An 11,501-nucleotide genomic window follows, 5' to 3' on the forward strand; every position below is an offset into this window, starting at 1 on the left:
ACTTAAAAACCTTAGCCCTACTGGATTTCAGCAGGCATTACTGCCCCGCTTTTTATCTCCGTGCATACCTCGGACCATTCTGTCTCCTCCCAGACACGTAGATATGCACTTCAGAGACTCTTCCATCTGTCAGGTGATGCAGTTGAATCAACCATATTATTGTTCATCTCCCAACAGCTTCTTGATCCTTATGTTGCCACTGCCATAGTAACCAGCAACATAACCTGAAATTTAAGGTCAAAACATGGCCTATAAATACACACCACAAGACTTCTGGAAGATGCCTTTCTTGACAAGTTCTCTGGCTTAGATTTCCATTTCCTCTGTGACCTAGAGCCAAGTTCAAGTTGCAATCCAGACTCCAAAATGCACTTTTTAAATGTCTAGGTGCAAGAACCATCCCCAAAAACCCCGAAGCCAAGATTCCTCTCCATATACTGAGAAGTTCCTTATGTGTTATCAGCATCACTTGCTTGTATCAGCCTCACTCCACTTGCTTCACTTGCTTGTATCAGCCACACTCCACTTGCTTCACTCCACAGTGTGGAAAAGTCCAGGTCTCTGACACATACCTGCACCGGTTTGCTAAGAACCCTCAACATCACTTCAAGGGAATCAATTTTTTTCCTATCTTTCAGAAACTTTCCAGTCTATCATGCATAAATTACGATGGTAACATAAGTTCCAAAATTTATCAAGATGAAGCAAACTCCTTAACCATTTCCAATACTGCTCAAAATTGTATGTCACTCTGCATGTCCCAAATTACTCACAGTGAAGAAATTAGCCTCACAGTACAGTTATGTAAACTGCTAATCTAACATCAAGACTGAAAAAATAGATATCAAATGAATCCTGGAAAGAGACATGAAGTACAGGGTGTCAAGGCCGCACATGCTGGAGTGTTGCAGGAAAGATTAAAATTAGTATATGTACATCATGATTTAGGCCAATCTAAGAGGGAGGCAATCAGTTTTATGAAAACCTGTGCTGACACAGATGTTCAGCAGGAAAGCTTGTGTCCTGGAAGCACTTATGAGAACACAGATGTGTCCATAGAACACCAAAAAGGCAGAAGAGATGCCAGCATACAACTGCTGCCTATTCTGGGTCAGCAGGAATCAAGCTTCTGTCACTGGAATCTAGCAAAAAAAATCAGACTTGAGTGTAAACTGACAGTTCTGAGCATCAAGCAGGACTACTCAAAAAATAAGAAGTACAATACCGACAACAGTATTTACAGGCACATCCCAGCAGAAAACCAGCAGGTTTTGATGTGTTTTTTATTTTCAAACCATAATAAGTATTCAGACGCAACAAAATTTCTATCAGGAAACACACAAAGCCCACTGCTGAATTTACATTTTAGTCACCTTCTACAGTCTGCTTCTGTAGTAGACCACATATTCTAGGAAGCCACAGAGCAAAGGTTGAAAACTGCTCCTCTACACGAAACCAAACATAAGGAGAAACTAATCAAGAGATGAAAGTCTTTCATTTGTACATCTTCACAGCCAGGGCAAAAATTCAAGATATGCAAGCCTCTGTATGTAGAAGCAATCTTGCTACAGTTATGACACCAAATGGCAGGTAGTGCAAAAGAGAACACAATCTTTAACCGCAATGCAGTCCAAATCGTACTGCCATCAGCAGACCCTGAAATAGCCGAAAGAGACAACTGGAAGTAGTGAGAAAGGCTATCAGATACTGTCAGACAGAAAGCAGCAGTGGGGACACTCTGAAACAAGATCATTCTCAAATTTGCTGACTATACTTTTGTTCAGTTGAACGAGCCAGCAGCTTTCCCTGATACGATGCTTTCTTTGTCATGGATGTAGTTACAGGCAGCTTTCAGTCAGAGACTGAGACACTCACTTTGCACACATGAAGTCACAGCACAACTCAGCCTAAACTTAGAAGAACTTTGCACTGCAAAAGACTGAAGCTTTCTGCTTGTGTTATCACTTGTATCAACTGAACAACATATCTAATTTTAAGTCAGCTATCCTGGGACTTGTGCTACATGAAAGCAAAAGCAGCTTCACAACAGTTATAGTTCAGAAGAGTGGCTATCATTCAACTCTAATTGTGTGGATTCAAATGCAGGCTTACCTTAGCCTCAACTTAGGTGCTACATCAGAAACATCAGCTAGCTTTCCCACACATAATTACAACAAACCTGCTCTACTGGTAAGTCCCCCTGTCTTATCTGTTTTCTGATCTGAAACACCACCACAAATTAGAAATCCTTCCCCTCTAAACTGAAATGCACTCTTGAAGGGACCAAATACACAGTTCACTTCAATCTGGATCACCAACAAGATGGGGGGGGGAGGGGAAGGGGGAATAAGACAAAATCAGAGCTGAGGAAAACAAAGACTTAACCAGGAAAAAAAAAAGGCATAACTCAAAGGAAACTGCCCCATGTGACAGAAATAATGCCGAAAGTGTGCTCTGAACAACAAGAGCCAAAATCACACTAGAGCCCTACTGTTTGGAAATAAGCCTGCTCTTGAAACAAGCTCTACAAGATTGAATGCAAAAGAATGTCTTAAAAAAGAGCTAAAGCTCACTCACTGCACTGAGGTAATTAAAGCAGAGCATGTCATGCCAGAGACTTTCCAAAACAGTCCTGTAATTTCTGGGTTACTATGTGCAGGTTCCAGCCTCTCTTCCAGGGCAAAAGTGTCTGTAAACGGGCCTGGAAACTGTCTGCTGCTTTTTATTTCCAACTGTAGCAAAATCAATAATGACGACACCCACTGTAATTATATGTTGAAACAGTACAGCCAAGTGCACACATAGTCAAGATAAAAATCAACATGGCTTCTTCCTCTTCACAGACAATAATGGAAATCCACTCACGTAACTTTGGCTAGACAATGAGCTTAAAGACATGTGGAACTTGACAATCAAATCAGACCCCAGTGGTGTGCAAGTTAGTATCATTATTAAAATGTTGTGCAATACTTCTCCAAAACCTCAGTGTGAAATATTGGAATTCTCTACAAGGTAGGTTATTTTCCTTCCCTAATGACTACACTACCATCGACTTAAACTTTTTCTAATATAAAGTTGACTTATTCCAGATATGGAGGGTAGAAAAAGTGCCAACACCAGAGTTGCCAACAGCTGCAGCAAGAAAAGAAATTAAGGAGTCCTGTACCAACATGAAAGCTTTTCTCAAGCTACTTGTACAACAGATTCAAATGACAAGCATTTCTTTATGAGTAGGACAATGTTTGTCACAAACTACTTCAATGGTGGCACAGACTCAGGTGATAGGACTTACAGTCACAAATTCACAAGGTTTTTATTGAGAGACAGAAGAAAGGTGAAAACAGAATTGACAGGAAAGAGTAGGGAAGTCTTACTGAGGAGGGATGTTTGCAGTGGCCCTCCTGGCAGGCTTGATGCTCAGTTGATAGGATACAATTCCACCAGCATGAAAACCATTGCCCCCAGCTTTACAACTCCATAACTTTGTATATGAATACAGTTCCATAACTCATTCTTCCTCTTTCCAGATTTAACTGATGACTTAAGAATCACATACTAGGAAAGACAACAAAACAGTACCACCAACCACTCTGCAAGCTGCAGAAGCATAAAAAGGCATGAAATGTCCAAGTCTTTTTAAGGAAGATGCAGACTGACAGAAAAAATATAGACGGACAGATACATAGACGGACAGATACATAGACGGACAGATACATAGACGGACAGATACATAGACGGACAGATACATAGACGGACAGATACATAGACGGACAGATACATAGACGGAATCAAGTACTCCTGGAATGGACAAGACACGGAATAGCCTGCCTGTTTCAATTGGCTGTGTAGCTACAGAGTAGCAACAGAGTCCTAGACCAACATAAAAGAGGAATGGTTCACAAAATACTTATGGTGGACCTGTCTGCAAGTCAGATAATATTGTTGCAGAAAATAAGTGAAAAATACTTTGTATCAGGGATAGGAGTTAAGAATCAAATAAAGATGACTACACCAAAAAAGCAGAGAGTTACAACAGTGATACAGAAGCCTTTAGTAAAAAGGTCTTAAAAGGCTGCCATCCTAGGGAAGAAGTGAAATGGAATTTGCCAGATCCATATTCCTAACTTCACTTTACTGTTTTGTGTATCTTTTGCTGTCAGTGTTTAACAGGCTTACAAATTTATTTAGCAATGGACAGTGAAGTTTCTTAGACCCAGACTCTGAAGCTGTAGACTTTCTAGTACTTCACAGACAAAAAGATTCTAATCAGAATAGAAGAAATGGACAAGAATCTTAGAAAAAAATTTCAAGTCTTACTACCAGATGAGCCTATTTTCATCATCCCAAGCATACAAAATATGGAGAGAGTAAGTAAATCACAGTCCTACATCAACTGGAAAATTCTTACATACCCTTAGATCTCTAACAAAAGAAACTCACATTTTCCTTGGGCACACCTCGCCTGCCGACCTGCGCTAACCAAGAAACACCACCACCTCTGTGGAAGAGGTGCTTTTAGTACATCTGCCTCCCCCATATTTCCTGCAAAGGGCACATTATGGCATCCCCTACAGCTCCAGCACTCTTGGTACATGCACCAATCCTTAGAATTGCTGGCAAACAACTTATTACAGCACCTTTCTTCAGCTTTTTCTACCTGGCAGATACGGCAAAAGGCACATCTGGAATCAAGGGAGAAAAAATTAAAATCATATTTGGACAAGTGTACACATTAAAAAAATCAAGGCTACTGACTCTTTATAATACTTAAAGAGATGCTAAGATGTGCTCTCAAAACACACTTTTTAATGCACTTGACATCTGTAACAAACCAGTTTCTTGGTGAAGTTAGTTCCTGAGCATTTCAGAGTGAAGCGTTATTTTCCCTTTTCTAATGCCGTGAAGTTTTCCTTTCATTCCTTCAACATTACATAAGTGCTTTTCATTTCCTGAACAAATCTCACAGAAAGCTGGGATATTTGTGGAATAGCTTATTAATTCGTTCATAAATCTAAATTTTTGACTCATTTAAGCATGAGAAAACTTCAGGATCCCATCAGTGCATTTTCTCAGAACTTGCCTTACACTGTTCTGTGAACTGGAAGATAAGTGACCCATTCTTTACGCTGTTTTCTGTCCCTTGTCTCTACATCAGTTTCTGAGCTAGTAATCACCACTTCGATAACAAATGCAACCTAAAATATCTCCATTTCACTACATTTCAGTTTGCTATGATTTGAGTCAATGTTCTCATTTTTTTATATATTCCTCTTACAACTTTTTTAATAGCAAACTGATGAGAGAAAAGGGCAGGCAACGTGTTCCACAATATACACTGCTGTGTATCTTGCCAACAGCTTTCTACATGCTTTCCAAAGTTAATTCAAAATCTCTTGCCTGAGCTTGAGAGGCTTTTCTCACAAAAAAAAAAAAAAAAAAAAAAAAAAAGTTTCCTGCATAAACTGTGCTTCAAAACTGTTACTTCTATTTTCAGGCTAATCTAACTGAAAACCAGAGGTTTTCTTATGTATAGGTTCCACATTAAAAGCGCACACAGGAAAAACTGTTTCACGTGCCAGCGTAAAACCTCTCTTTTCCAAATCCATACAGCTCAAAGCTTTCCACTATGAACGATGTCAGTATCTATGCATTCACTGTAAATGTTAATGAATACATGAGTTGTAGGATACAGAAATGCAAAGATCCCAAATACAGAAAGCCATGTTCTGAGAGAAGGAAGGCATTGTCTGAACTGGACGAGTCAAAACCAAACAGCCCTAGCAGGGACTGCATAACTACTATAATAAAAGGTCAAAAGAAAACCACGAACAATGCATCCTTCGAAACTAAAGACCCTTTATACCAACACTGATTGATTAGCATTGATTTCTGGCACACGTAACGCTACGATCACCATGGCCAGCACTGCTACAGCTATCTTTTCCAATATAGGTTCACAGAGAAAAATGCATGCTGTGAGTTAAGTAAGGCCAAAAAGAAAGAAAGAAAGAAAGAAAAATCACACCTTCAGGACTGAACACTCCGTATTACGCACTCCCAGATACAGTGAAAGCAGCAGTCTGTAGCAGAAATGGCAGTATAGGAGACGCAGTATCCTACCTTCCACCATTTGCATCTCAGCAAACTATGAGAGTGAAATACAAACCAGTGACCACTAGAGCTGGGGCTGGGCTGAGTAATGCAAAAGCCACTGAAGACACCTGCATTAGTGCATGTGGTCAGGAGCCCTTTCTGTATTTAATCAGATGCCAGCGGCCTTCTGCATAGGCCCTGTTAAGTCATCCCACTACATACAACAAAACAATAAGAGCATTCCCTCAAAATCTGAGCAACGTTACAAAGAGATTATTAACACTGATATCGGAGGCAGGCTTTTGGCTTTGGAAATCTAGACTCAGTTTCTCATCCTGGAGAGAAAGAGAGCAGGGTTATTCAGTTGAAGAACTATTTATAGCTTTAATTAAAAAAAAAAAAAAAAAAAAAAAAAAACTTTTCTCAGAAATACCAAGCCAGAAGCCAATTGCTGCCTCAACCCTTTCCAGTAGAAGCAGTTCCCAGGAGTCTTCACACACTGTTCCAAGGTTGCTGGAGTGCATATTGTTCCACATGATCTTGCCAGTAATTCACAGGACTTTCAGTCACACGGTGGAGAGGAAAAAGGAAAAAATTCCTTTCTTCTCTCCTCAGGATTTCACTTCCATAACTCCTCTGCTATTCTTTTATTTATGAATTGCAGGGTAATGCCCACACCCAAATAGCTGGTTTATGTCTACCTGTTATCAAGTCAATGTGAGGACTATAACTACTCACCTAAACAGAAGGAAGCCCCCTTCATCCCAGGTGCACACTTAGAAATCAAAGTACTCTCTATCTAGTTGCTACCAAAGATGAAAACCTTTTCCTACTGTTTCCCCCCACACCTTATCTTCTTGCCTAGCTGACAGAGGTCACTAGCATAAAGGAGCTTACTCGGATGCTCAAGTTCTTCCATGCAGTCCAGTTGTTCCTACTACTTTCCTACCACCACCTACCTAAGGCGTCCTCTTGAGCCGGGAGCAGGCCACCAACTAAGCTGGCTGAATGGCCAGATACCTTCTGTGGTCCATAATCCTCTTTTTCAGCCCACACAGTTAGAATGCAGTTTGAAGTGACCCTTGAAGCTGGCCCTTCAAAACAAAGGCTCAAATTAAGTACTCTTACTCTTGAAAAAAAAGCAAGAACAATCTGCAAAACTTCATGATTGATTTTTTTCTTCATAGTCATCAGTCACTAGAAAATTCACAGCAGGCATCCATATGAAGAATATCACAATTAAGAATTCCAAGCACAGTGCCTGGTTGTTGTGTCTATTTCCTAATGAATCCCCCAGCAATTACTACCTACAGCTGTAGCCTAAATGAGTACTCAGTGAACCAGTAAGAGTAGAAACCTGCTCCTAAGGCCCTGACTTTTTATGCTTCCTTTGCAGCTGAGATACAACACAACAAATAAAACTTTTTCAGCTTGATAAATAGGCTCATGGTATTTCTTGACGCAGATGCTGACCACTGTCACTGAGTTCTTCAGGCTCCCCAGAGGCTGTGGAAATGTTCAGGGTATGGTATTCTTTAATCTCAGTCTTTATTCTTGAGCCTGAATGCAATCAAGATGCAAGGAAAGGGTCCCACTCAATTGCATGAATAAGCAAAACCACTGGAGTTCACGCAGGCCCTCCAGCAGCATGGCATTCTGCCAAAGGCCTCTCTTCAGACCAAGACATGACTTCAGACATGACTCGTTATTAGTAATATTATAACAGTGCTGAGAGGCCCTCACAGAGTCTGCATTCACACAACCAGTCTAAAATGCGCACAAGATAGTCTTCATCAATATTTACAACCTGATAAAGGGAAAGCTAACTTAGCACATAAGCAACACATGCATTGCCATCCGTTCACTGGTCCTTAAACTGCTTAGTTCATGCTCAACAAGTCTAACTAAACAGCAACACAGTTCTATGCTACTTTGTTTTTAGCAGCCCTCTGTCTCATGTACCTCTCTACCTGTAACATTCACAGAACTGAGTGTTTCTCCACTTCCCTTCATCTCTTTGCATGATATTCCCCTCCAACCACTCTACCAGTAGAAACAGTTCTACTTTCTGCAAGAGAAAGTGACAGACCATGTCACTTGGGTAATAAAACAAGTGCCCAGATGACAATGCACAGGGCATGCAAGGGGAAATACACCAAACTGCAAGCTCTGCTACATTGTCTAGGCAAACACTGGCATCACACATTAAGAGGAATAAATATCTTTTGGTGACTACTGGTAAGCAAAAAGCATGCAATTCAGTAAGATACCACTGCATGTCTTCCAGCCCCAAAGATACCAAGAAACACTGCAAGAAAATGTCAGCTCCCCTCCTACCCCACAAACCCCTTCTGGCAGAGCAATGCCCAAAACATACAGATAAAATCACAGATGCCATCTAATTCATTGACAGCAGTTTCAGAAAATGTGCTATATAATACAGCATCATTTTACTGCATCGCTTCATTTTATAGTTTTTAAGGCAAAGTCAATTTGAAATAGCTTCAGTTGCAGCAAATAAGCTTTATAATAGTGGCAAATGGGTTCCAGACCTAAGTTGTGCATTCACACTGTGACAGGATTTGTAACTCCCAAAAATAGATGTCAGAAAATGCTAATATCTGGTGTGATGCTGATTGAATAAAGTTGAGCTTCAACAGGTTCTAAAACCACCTTTGAATGAATTTATCCAGTTGAGAAAATTATAAATCTTAAAGTGTTATTATTCTAAGATTAAGAATAGGTCACTGTAGCTCTATAACTCTACTCTTTATGATTCCTTACCCCATCTTATGTGAAAAGCCTCCTGACAAACCATTGAAACAGATCTCCAAAGTGAAGCCAACACTATTTGGAATTCAAACAACCAAAGTTTCAGAGATGTGAAAAGCTAGATTTAGAATGATTTTCTAAATGAAAAAAGTTTCCTATATCTTCAGTATAGTATTGTCTGCCTTAAAATATGCTTTCCCTTTTAAGAGATGCCACAGAGATTCAAGCAAATTGATTTAAATGCAATGAATCACAAAAATTGTACCCATCCTACAGAAAAGGAAGAAGAAAAACTAATCTTCCCTGAATGGCAATATCTTAGATGGCTTAAAAAGAAACAACCAAGTGGCAGTATTTTCTAATTCCCCAGACGCTAATTAGAAGTCACAAACAGCAGTGTCCCATGCAAATTCCATTTTCAGTGCTGCTGCAAATGGCCAGTGTTGCAGTGACACCTTTCAGCTGAACTGATTATAATAGCAATTTAACATTGTAGAGTGATTAACCTCCCATAACAGGCAGCATTTAGTAGACAAGGAAATAAGTATTGATTCCTATCATGTTGTTTATCTAATTTTTTTATTAAGTACTGTTAAAAAAAGAATAGTGCATTGCACATTTGAAAACAAATCTGCTTAAGTTAAACATTACCATAAAAGTCATCAGCTTACAAGGAAAGTGATTCACGGTGGAAATCATTTCTAACTCAGTTTAGTAAAGTTTGTGTAACAATTGCCTGCCCAGGAAAAGAAACCCACTCATTTACAGACTTAATGGGGTAATATTAGAGGAGAAAACCAAAGCAATTTGGTACAATGATACATCATTAATCTAGGGTACACCAGCTAATAAAACAAAAAAAAAACAAAAAAAAAACAGACATACATATAGTTGGTATTGATGAAATAATACAGAGTTGTAAGCAAAGACAATAAACCATTCAGTGACAAATATTCCTATTATATCAACAAGGAAAATAAAGAGCAACAGGATAAATTAAGCAACTACACATGAAAGAAATGCTGCTTCTGCTTCATATTCTAACTGCAGAGATAGGGAAAGAGTATTTTCCTTACCTCAGACACAGCCTGAAGAAAGACATCAACACCACATCTACATCCTTCCTTAGTTCTCTTGATAGCAACCTAAGAAGAAACACAAAATAAGTAACTATCTTCTCTGCAAACAGCACGTGCTCAGGGGGCAGCACGCTGCCCAGTAAAGCAAGTTGAAAATAAGTTCAAAAGAAAAAAAAAAAAAAAATCACCACCACAACAAAAAAAAATCCTTTCAAAATAGAAGAGCAAAGAACTTGATATTTGAAACTGCCAGTAAGGTTTATTGCATTTTGAAGGAGAATCAATAATCAAATTATATAGACATAACTGTGATGTGCCCTTACTATTTTCAGTAAAATTATAAAATATTTGTCTACAGAGTAAGGACAGCAAATTCATCTGCACAGAACTCAGCCACGAAAGACCTGAAAAGATTCCTACCCCTGTTGTAAGCACACAGGGTCTCAAATGATACAACCTTGCTAACTTGCTTTTTCCTCCAGAAGGACGGTGCTTCCTAAAGCTACATTCAAACGTTAAAAGCTTTGGTGAAGAGTTCATCCACTGACCTGCAAAGAAAGCCTTGTGTTCAGCTCCAACATTTTCTAACAGCAAACAATTTAAAAAATGGTTTCACGGAATGAACTGTTAAAAAAGAAAATCCTCACATAAGCTTTTCCCGAGGGGGAAGAAACATCCACAAGGTTTAAATTGGCCAGGCGGATTTAAGAGGAAGCGGAAAAAAAAAAGCAGCTCTTTCTGTTGCGTCAAAGAGCCCACTGTGCAATAGGAACAGTGAGTGGAGTTGTTAAACTGGCAAGCTTCTGCTGAAGACAGCTTTTCAATATGCTCTCAGCATCGTCTCCCAGGGCTGGCTGGAGACAGTCCCACTCCTCTTATATGAGCTATGCTCCTTCAAGAGGCAATCGCTCTTAAGGACAGTTTCCATAAACATGCTGTTCCACTGCTTTTGCTGCACAATGAGGGTAATTAGACACATACCTGCACTCGTGTATCAGAATTTCAAGTTCCTGGGGGAAACGCAGGACCATCAGCCCAGCTTAAGAGCAGGATGCTACTGATGACAGATTGCTGGCTGGAACTCTGTTCTGTGCTTACACCATTCAGTTTGCTGACAAAAAGATAGTTTTGAAAGATAGTACTGACAGAGAAAACCTCAGTGTGATTGCATTAGGATGCTGTAGTCCAAGCAGCTGAATCAAGGAAATCAGTAGTCGTGCTGCTGACTACCTCTGTGTGTACTGCAGAGCTGTGGCTACCAGGGGTGAGTTAATCGCCCCTCCTGGGAATGACCACCACATGACAACAGAGGCTGAGGCAGTGTATTTACTGTGACAAGAGCATGGGAACTGAGCAACCCGGCTAGAGATGAACAGAGCCACAGCCATCAGCACATACAAGGATTTGCTACACAAACCTTCATGTATGAGAAAACCACCCTGAATCCCTTCTTCCACAATCAGTGCAGACCTAAGCAAAGGCATTCAGAGCACAGGTTGACCTACTGTAGCAGGTCTTCATCTGATCAGCTAAACTGTCTTCTGGGTGTCTCTAACT

At 39.9% G+C, this 11,501-nt stretch overlaps 1 protein-coding gene across 11 annotated transcripts in view; it reads right to left on the minus strand.

Annotated features, from left to right (window-relative positions):
- Nucleotides 1–11,501, minus strand: part of CSGALNACT1 (chondroitin sulfate N-acetylgalactosaminyltransferase 1) — a 46,732-nt gene that overhangs the window by 30,418 nt on the left and 4,813 nt on the right. For 2 of the 11 annotated variants that reach the window (XM_085221852.1, XM_085221848.1), the window contains exons 2-4: nucleotides 10,926–11,055; nucleotides 9,942–10,010; nucleotides 69–224 (exon numbers count right to left, since the gene is read on the minus strand). The gene's annotated coding sequence lies outside the window, so the exon portion shown is untranslated. Of the gene's footprint in view, nucleotides 1–68; nucleotides 225–2,577; nucleotides 2,719–6,025; nucleotides 6,141–9,941; nucleotides 10,011–10,401; nucleotides 10,427–10,492; nucleotides 10,793–10,925; nucleotides 11,056–11,501 lie in introns of those variants that run through there. The other 9 variants (XM_085221850.1, XM_085221853.1, XM_085221855.1 and 6 more) reach the window with 8 other exon arrangements.

The sequence above is a fragment of the Meleagris gallopavo genome, chromosome 4 (genome assembly GCF_905368555.1).
Source record: "Meleagris gallopavo chromosome 4, MGAL_WU_HG_1.1, whole genome shotgun sequence".
NCBI lineage: Eukaryota > Metazoa > Chordata > Aves > Galliformes > Phasianidae > Meleagris > Meleagris gallopavo.